Genomic DNA, 9,634 nt, shown 5'->3' with positions numbered 1-9,634 from the left:
AAACAGTTAACCAGTAAATTTGGAATGATCATTTGCAAGAAGTTTTCTACTTCGTAAAAAGAAAAACTAAACAAAACTAATTTTGATTTTTTTTTTTTTTAAAGAAAACCTTTGAGAAAATCGGCATAATCAGCAATTTCGCATCTTGAGACGCTTATTTTATTTTCTAAAGAAAAAGCTTGTTTGTAAAGAGCAAATTGTAATTGTTTTCTGGTGAAGAGCATCCGTTATTATCAGTACTCGTAATACGCTTTTTCCTGTGATATATTCTTCTAACTTTTGGGTAGCTTTTAGAAATAATTATGCTATGCAAAATAGTCATCTGGGTTATTTTCCACGGTGTATTTTTGCGACAAAAGTACTAGAAAGCGGTTCACTCTCACTAATGGCTCAAACCAATGGGTACGTTTTGTTGGCTAAGTTTAAGATCGGCTGACACGATATTCATTTGTGTTTATTGTGAAATAATTAAAGAGCGCTGTGTTATGTTTATTTCTTCGCGCCAAGGTTTCACCTCTATTTGCGTCAGTAGTTGGATGTGTTAGCTAAATATTAATTAAACAGTTAAATTGGACAGTTAATACACAAAGGGAACAACAACTATAATTTCACTTACCTGAATGACTGAATGACTGATGACAATCGATTCGCTCTGCAAGAAGTTGTTCCTCAGGATTACAAGCGTGGGTAACACCGAACGCACTTAGAAAGTACAGCCCTGTCCAGCTGTGGTTTGTGATAACAAATTGCATAAAATGTTCACTTGACTTCCGCGGCAGATTTTTTGCTATTAATTCTTAATTCAACAGAGTTTGCTTAAAACCTAGTAATTATGTTAATTATAGCAAAAAATGACAAAAAAATTAAACAGTTTCTTTTTTAATTCCCCTCAAGAGAAGCGGCTGTTAAATTTTTCGCATAACTTAACTTCAATAAGCGGACATTTGCTTGGTTTTGCATTCAAATGAAAAAGTCGTTCCATATTGATGAATGAATGAAATATTCCTCTTTAATACATTTGCTCTTCCCTAAAAATAGACATCGACTTTCGAATTTCTTTTTTGTACGTGGATATATGTGACGATTAACTCTTTTCAATCGAAAGATTAAAAATAAGCGTATAATTATTCGAATGTTATTGTTGAAATGTGATGCAGTCTTGTGTCTTGCTTACTGTCTTATTTAAACCTAAATAATTTATAATTTTTGCTACCTATAAGTTCAATTTTTTATTCTAATGAAAAGATAATTTTGACTTTTTTCGAAGAATGATTCTTTTTTATGATGCAATGATAGCATTTAATTTTGATTCAGTTGCAACTGTGTGATGGCATTTCTGAGAATTAATTTAACATGTGGCCATTATTGTGCGATAGTTTTTTTTTCCATATTGCTAACATATACGTCTCCGATGTGTTTTTAGAAAATTTTCTTAAATTCACGATAGTAATTAAAAAAATGTTATATTCCTTTAAATATTTTTATGAATATAAAAATACAGGTAGCCTTGTGGGTGATTATATAATTACTATTTTTCGATGTTTAACCCTTTAACCCCAAATATCAAAGAAGAAATTCTCCTATCTTTTCCCCATACACTTCCTATAAAAGTACTAGGGAGAAGTCATTAAAATATCAAGAAAATTCACCTTCGGTGGTCATATCCTTAATTCTCATAACCTTAGGGGTTCAATAAGCATTGATATTACAAGGAGAAATTTGATGCTAATCACTGTTAGGGCTTAAAAGGGTAAACATCATCTTGTCCTTCTACTGTTGAAATAGAAAACTTTGTAAACAAAATTCAAATCATGTTGCCTCAGCACTTTCATTACGGTTGTCGAATGAAAAAAAAAAAACCCTGCCCTTTGCACGTGTGATGTTAATAGAACTATCTCAACGCCACTCAAATATATTCCTTCTCAGTTACCCGCTACCTGTACACGTTTTCAGTAAAGTAACATATTTTTTTACCTTTGTTGATCATATCAGCACAGGTTGCTTGCTTTGGTTTATGTTAAAGGGAACCTCCAATTTTGAAACAAATTGACATTAAATTGTTGGAAATAGTACATAAATTTCAGAGCTACAAAAATATAGATTTTACTGGTCGCCTATTTTCATTTTCATTTCTCCTGCACGCCGCCATTTTGGATTCCATGACGTCTAGCGGTTACCCAATTATTGCGTTCGGGAATAAAATCTCCTCAATTTTTCTTCCCCTCGTTTGAGGCATATAAAGGTGTCAAATTTCACTTCCGGTTGGGAACAATACTGTGCAAGACAGGAGACTGGCCATAGTAGGGCTGTGTTGTCAATACTGAAATGCTAGTGTCGCAATTTCTCTATTCTTCAATGTTGTTAGAGTGCAGGGGTAGAAAACCTGCGTGGATGAAAATATGAATGGGATTGTGGAATGAATGAAACAACAGAAAAATAGAGATTACCCACGAGACTAAGCATTCATGTATTGACGTTACAGCCTAACTATCCCCAGTCTCCCATCTTGCTTGGTATTGTACCCAATGGAAAGTAAAATTTGATGCTTTTATACGCCTCAAACTAGTCTCCCTCGCAGCCATTGTCTCGTCACGCAACGCTCTTTTGGGGAGGAGAGTTGCGTGACAAGACAGAACGGCAGCGAGGGAGGCTAGCCTCAAACATGAAAAAGAAAATTAATGGTTTTTTTTAAATTTTTTTTCAATTTTTATACAAGAACAACAACCAATTTTGATCAATCAAATAAAAGAAAAACATTGTCAATACAGGTAGTATCCACACAAAAAATTAAGGACAAAATACTCCATGGTGACAGATGCCCAATAGTCCGGTTTGGAATTCACCAAGACCGCTGGATAAAAAGACAAGATATGCATTTATACAGGGTTAGCCTCAATCTGAAGTAAAATATTTACAAATACCAGTGAGAGGAGGAACTTTTCTCAACTCTGTGTATTTTTTATTCATTTTAGGGTTCAGCAGTTTCCTGCTAACATTTGTGAATATTTTGCTTCAGGTTGAGGCTAACCCTGTATAAATGCGTATTTTGTCTCTTTATCCAGCGGTCTTGATTAATTCAAAACTGGACTATTCTTCATACAACATCACTGTTAAAGGGGAATTATTATGCAAATTTGATGACATTTAAAAACCCAAAAATGTTTGTCTGTCAACAGAAACAAATCAAAAAACATAATACCAATAATTGTCTAGGTTTGTCACAAATTATTATCCCAGTGCAAGAAAACTCTTGATTAGTGCCTGTGGCCAGAGACAGAGTAGGTCGGAATGGATTGAAACTTGAAAGATGTTAGGCTAACGTTTTTCAAGTTCTCGCACTTTTCCTTGCAAAATGCACTAAAAAAGTTGGCTGTTCCTTTCAAGAATTGAGTTGATTTCTCTCCTCTCATTGTTCTATAATTATTTTGTAGCTAAGTGAAGGTCTTAATACTCCATTTTCAAAAGAAAAGTTAAAGTTAAAAACAAAAACCCTTGACACTTCCCCTTTCAATCAAATATATGGAGAACAAGAATAAAGACAAATGATAAGCATACAGTGCAGATTAAACTTCTTACAGCTGTTACCAATAACATGCAACCTACATCTGTACAGCTGTACAATGTATCGGCTTCAAAAGAGTTGGGTAAACTAAGTTGTTTTTTGCTGTATGCCAATCATTTAAATTCTGATAAGATTACAAGGCAACAGAACCAAGAAATTGACAATTTTATCTGCTGACAGATGGTAAACTTTATCAACGCTTGATTTCCAAGCCATTTTATCTAAAAGATAGGGCATCATTTTCAGGATATTGCACAACCAACAATGCATGCAATCGATCCTGAGTTAGAAAATGATCACATGCAGTGAAATAATTTCAAAAATGCCTTTTTTTTCGCTTGATCTACAATGTAGCTCAAAAATCAATTTAAATAAAATTTTACATATTCTTAGCAAAGTAAAATTCTTAGTTTCTTGCCCTTGGATCTTGTCAAAATTTAAATACATGTAATTTCAATGGCTTCCCTTTGATTGACATCCGCCAAAAATAAAAATGCAACTTTATGCAACTCTTTTGAAGGTTGTACATGTGAGTTGCATGTAAATTGGTAACCAGGTTTGCTACATGAGAAAACGGTAGAGGATAGTGAAAAGAATAAGTACATGTATATTGATCATGGGACTTATGGCTTTGCCTAGTTTTGCTACTGCGCATATGTTCTGCACGTCTGGAGATACTCGGGTTTCCAAGGGTGCTGCCTACTAATACAGGGATATTTTTGGGCGGTTTAAAACTAGGTGAAGAAAGCAGAACTCGGCAAGTGCTCTTGGTATCTAAAAAGAAAATTGGGGGTAATCATGCATTTTTTAGATAATAAAGCTTCAATTTGGAAAAAAAACTGCCAGACATTGCTTTGTATTTTACAGCTTTTTAGGATAAAATAATGTTGCTTAATTATCCCTAAAAATGTGTGGTTACCCCCTATTTTCTTTTTGGATTCTAATAGCTCTTGCTAAGATCTGCTTTTCTTGCATAGTCATAAACCATGCAAAAATACTTCAGTATTAGTAGGCACCATCCTTAAAGGGCTACTTCAGGTTACTGGCTACATTAACAGTTCTTTTCTAATTAGTTAAAGCAAGCGGAGTAAAGTCCACATTCTATCTGGAAAGGTACTGCTGGAGGTCTGCTTGGAAATCTTCTCAGATAATGAAACTGCAATGTTGGGGACTGTTTACATGAAGGAAGGAAGATCCTACTAGTAGAAAGATCCTCGACGGCAAAACAACTTTTTTGTTTGGTTTACATGCAGAAATTTTGGTCGGGGTGCTTACCACATGGGGAGAAAAGAAAGACAAAATTGTTGCCCTTTAGAAACTGAATGCCCTACCACTACCATGTTTGTTTTTCTTGTCCCTAGTACTAAAACCTTCCAAGTGAAGGTACATATGTACAATGTAGTTTACTTTGTGCTAGGATCTTCCTATCTCTCGGCTAGGATTTAAGAGGAAGACCTTGATTCAAAAGATCCAAGCACTAACTCTAAGTACAACCTTTTGCATGTAAACTGAATACAGAAAACATGGCGCTAGGATGATCCGCCTTCTAGGATCTTCCTCCTTCCATGTAAACATCCTTACCTAAACAAAGGGTTAAATGACCAGTAAACGGCGCTGTAGGTTGTGGTACATTTCTGTACACATGGCTTATTTTCTTGTGATTCTCTGTGATACAAAGGTCTATCAAGGGTTGACTGACTGAGCAAAGTAGAGGCAATTTTAGCTCAAAGGTTTCTGAATCAAATCCTCAGGCATTGGCTTATTAGCCATCCAAGACAAATACGCGTTCCAAAATATTGCCACCAACTGGACAACAGCGATGCAGTGCTGAATTGGAACGAAAGTAAAGTTAAGGGTTTGTGTCAGAGGCCATATCTTGTAATTTGTAATCAAAGTCTCCACATAGCGTTCCTGAAGCAAGCATCTTCTTAATTTCATCCGGCCTTTTCCCAGCGAGTGTCTCCGTGACGCCAAAAAAGAAGCATATCATAACAGGAGCAAAGAGGCTTTGATCTAAGAGCATCTTTTTGAAGCCTGCAGTTTTAGCTGCACCAGGCACAATCCTGTCAAGGGATAGGTACCATGTTCTAAGCACAGGAGCAATAATTAAACCCACCACACCCATACGAGCAGTTCGGACAAAATCATGGTCAGTTCCTTTGTGTTCAACAAGCTGCTGAGTGACAACATCACCAGTGGCTACAAGGACACCTAACGTGCAAGGGCAGAACATTTGAGTTAGAGAATGGAGTATGAATTAAGTAACAATATAATATACTAAGTACAGAATATTGAGGACCATTTACGTTAGAGAATGGAGTATCAGGAGATTGAAGTACATATATGCATTAAGTAACAACATAACACTGTATACTCAGTACAGAATACAGTAATAGCCCACGTATAAGAACCTGCATTGTTCAATTTAGCCTTAATATGTTCTTATATAAATGGTACATGTACTTAAAGCAAATTTAGGCTACCAAGGTTCTTAAAATAGGTTCTTATATTTTCACATGAATTTCATCTGAATATACTATAAATATTATAAATATCATCTCATAAATCATACAGTATAAATCATTTATCTGTACCATAGAACAGTGCCTATAGGCAGTTCAGTGCAGGTACAGCATATGTCCTTAACAAAACATAAGAAAGAAATTCATGTTGATACCAAATTCATAACAAGTTCAAGCAATGAGGAGAAATGAAAAACGAAAATAAATTAAAAACTGTATGGCTGTATATATATGCTGTATCTAAAGGATCTATCACTTTAAATGACTTCACATTGACTTGAGAAGGTGAGGCATTGCCCATTGGGAGCTTATGTTGTTTTGATATTTTGCAATTATTTATTTCATTGGGATATATTTTGATATTTTTGCATTTAATATTTTGTGATTCTTACATATAGTTGGAGATGGTCAGAAAGCTTTCTTTGATACTGTAGTAGAGTACAGTACTTGTAAATACACGGGGAATTATTTGAATGGTAAGCACAATAGACATACAACATGGTATTTAAGTTTGAACGATAAAAAAGTTATGGCAAGTTACCTTTAAATAGATGATGATCTTAATTCAGCAGTTTCTACCTATACACTTTTACAGCAACCCCACTGATAAGAACCTAACTTAAAATTTTAGCCTAATTAGGTTCTTATGAATATGTGGAGGGGGCTTAAAATGAAAATTTTAGCCTAACAGGTTCTTACACGCGGGCTATTACTGTATTGCAGTTTAAAGGTGTAAATTATCTGTCAGTGAGTTTTTCTCTTCTCACATTTAGTAATATAGTCTGTACATGTACATGTACCACTACTAACTTGTTTGAAGGGCTCACTGAAAAACGGGCACAAGTGATGACGAAAGTTCTACAAATAATTATGCTCTAGATAATTCTAAGCCAAGGCCAACATCTCAGAAATGTAGTTTAATGGTTATTTTGTGCTTTGAGGGCTCGATTTCCATGGTAGCTCAATATGACTTACAGTCTCTAAGCCTAAAAACTGAATCAACACATGAAAGATTTCTTTCATTCTCTTTTTGCCAAATAAAAGAATCAATCACACATCTGGGCTTTGTTTCTTGAGTTTTAAGCAAAATTTCATAAGTCAATTCATCTAATTCAATCCTTTTGGTGACATCATAAATATGGGACAGTACTACAGTATGTTTTTGTCATGATAACTGATGTAGAACAAATAGTCTCAGATTGTGCCCTTCATTTCGAAAACCTTTTATAAACCATTTCTCATTTGGCATACAGACAGGTTATTGTGTCTGAAACACAGTTCATATTTGCATTCTGATTTATAGGGTTTGAATTTGTCCAACAAGCTTATGATTTTAGCCTGAGACCTAAACCAACTGAAGTGATGCTTGAACTGATTTTTCTTCTTCTCTGTTTAAAGCTAAACAAAACTTTCTAACACCACAAATTTATGGACCAAAGTAAAAAGTTTTTTGGAGAAATTTGAATTTTAAAGGTCAAATCGTCACTTACGCTTGCTTCCATCCGGGTCTTCAATTGATACATTTTCTTGCAGCTTCACACAGTCTCATTGTACTTTTCAGAACTCATTATTAGCCAAGTTGGTGCTACAGTATTTGCTTTAAATTGGCAATCACTTCATGACTGTGTTTTACTTTATTAATCAATAATTTCTTAAATCAGCAAGGAAAGCATACACGCATACCTAGAAGATACAATGTACATGTACCAGGCTAAAATTTTTGCAGATACCACTTCAGGTAATTACATGTCTCTCCATAACTTTTTGTTTTACTCCTTCGGAAGCACATCCTGGATATTCAGAAACAGTGTTGTAGCAGCTGTAGTGAGGGCTCAATGTCAAACTATAGCTCAATAACCAGGGAGGTGGTTGCTCTCCAGTCTTCAGTCAAAGTATGTTTCAGTGAATCTATTTAGGCTAAATTCAGTTCAGCATAGATCTGAATCAATTCAGCTGGGATAAATCAATTTGGGTAGGCCTAAATTCAAAATTTATGTAGCTTATGCGAAGTAGGGATGAATTAAGTTCAGCGTCTGAATCAATTCAGCTGGGAGAAATTAATTTGGGTAGGCCTAAATTCAGTTTTGATGTAGCTTATGCGAAGTACGGCTGAATTAAGTTCAGTGTCTGAATCAATTCAGCTAGGAGAAATTAATTTGGGTAGACCTAAATTCAAATTTTATGTAGCTTATGAGTAGTGATAGATGTTAAAAATTAACCCCATCACTGCCTTCCCCTGCCTTCCTGCATACTAATAAGTGTCGAGGTTTACTAATGAGCGTCACTCTAGTACAATGAAAACAATAGGCCGGCCCAAACTTGCCCGTTAATAATTAACCCTGATTGACTTATGAAAAATCTATTCTCGGTTTTCACTTGACGTCACCAAATTCTAGAAATTAAAACTGGGAGGCCTTCAAAATTTTTACCTTCATTCAAGGAAAGATTACTAAAAATATGTCTGTTCACAATTTTTTAGCTCGATGTCGTGCCTCCTTTTGAAAATAGAACAGTTTCAATTTCCGAGTTTCCATCGTGCGTGACATAAGGAGGACGACCGTGACAGAGCTTTTCCGTATCTTGAGAATGACTCTTTGGGTGATTTTCAGCATTCTAAACAATTTAAGTTTGAGGAGAAATATTAATCTAAACATTCGAAAATTCACAAGGGCAAACAAACCTCTTTTCTAGCAAAAGTGAACTCCAGATGTTTTTTCGTATTTCTGGCCGCCATGTTTGTGCCCCTCAGAGGGACACAAACATAGCGTCTCCATACTAAGCTCTATAAATTTATGTGGAATATTTTGTCAAATAACTCGAGTACGGAATGCCGCACAGACCTGACACTTAGACAGATGCCTTATTTATTTATCCTCTATACCATGTCAATTTCTTGAGTTCATTCATGGAATGGTTTCGATTTTTTTTTTCAATGGCGTGACAGTGAAAACCGAGAATTATATATTTAAAATAAAAGCGCCAATTTTAACGAAAGCGTCATTCCTTCATTCAACTTGAACTCGCTGAATGTTAAAAATTAACATTCATAGTGATAGATACTGAACTCGCAGGAAACTTGAAAACTTTGTTCGATTTCGAAACGGTTATCATGAAGATGGCTTTTTTCACCAATGTTATTGATCTTCAAGCTGCCTTGAGCGCTTGTTTAACTGTCCGCGACTGGGAGACCAAACCCGTTTCTCCTATCTATCTCGAGGAAATGAAAAACTATTTAAGCCACGCACCGTTAGTCAGTTAATTATGCGAGTCCACGAGCCTAAAGTTGCATATAAATAAGTTCAGTTCTGCTGAAAAACCCCAAGGGACGCATTAGTATATAATCAATTTTATATAACTTAACAAGGATCAATTAAAACACGCCACTTATAATTGCTAGCAATAGAACCAGACAAGAGATACCGTTTTAAAAACTTTATTAAAAAACAATGACAAAAAGAGTCAAATACACAGCGATTTGAAAGGAAAAGGAATGAAAATTAATCATTTGACTGACTATTACAAATCCGTTTTTGTTTTTCGTTTTATTTCG

The 9,634-nt window shown here is 35.1% G+C and overlaps 1 pseudogene across 1 annotated transcript in view; it reads right to left on the bottom strand.

Annotated features, from left to right (window-relative positions):
• Window positions 1–3,205: 3,205 nt before the first annotated feature.
• LOC146482816 (mitochondrial inner membrane protein Mpv17-like) overlaps window positions 3,206–9,634 on the bottom strand; it is a 30,944-nt pseudogene continuing 24,515 nt past the window's right edge. Inside the window, exon 2 of the transcript XR_014864040.1 lies at window positions 3,206–5,773. The product of XR_014864040.1 is annotated as a mitochondrial inner membrane protein Mpv17-like (transcript). The remainder of the gene's footprint in view (window positions 5,774–9,634) is intronic.

This window comes from Pavona decussata, unplaced genomic scaffold (assembly GCF_977016875.1).
Source record: "Pavona decussata unplaced genomic scaffold, jaPavDecu1.1 SCAFFOLD_43, whole genome shotgun sequence".
Lineage (NCBI taxonomy): Eukaryota > Metazoa > Cnidaria > Anthozoa > Scleractinia > Agariciidae > Pavona > Pavona decussata.
The sequence above is the reverse complement of the archived record's forward strand: the minus strand, read 5'-3'. Positions and strand labels throughout refer to the sequence as shown.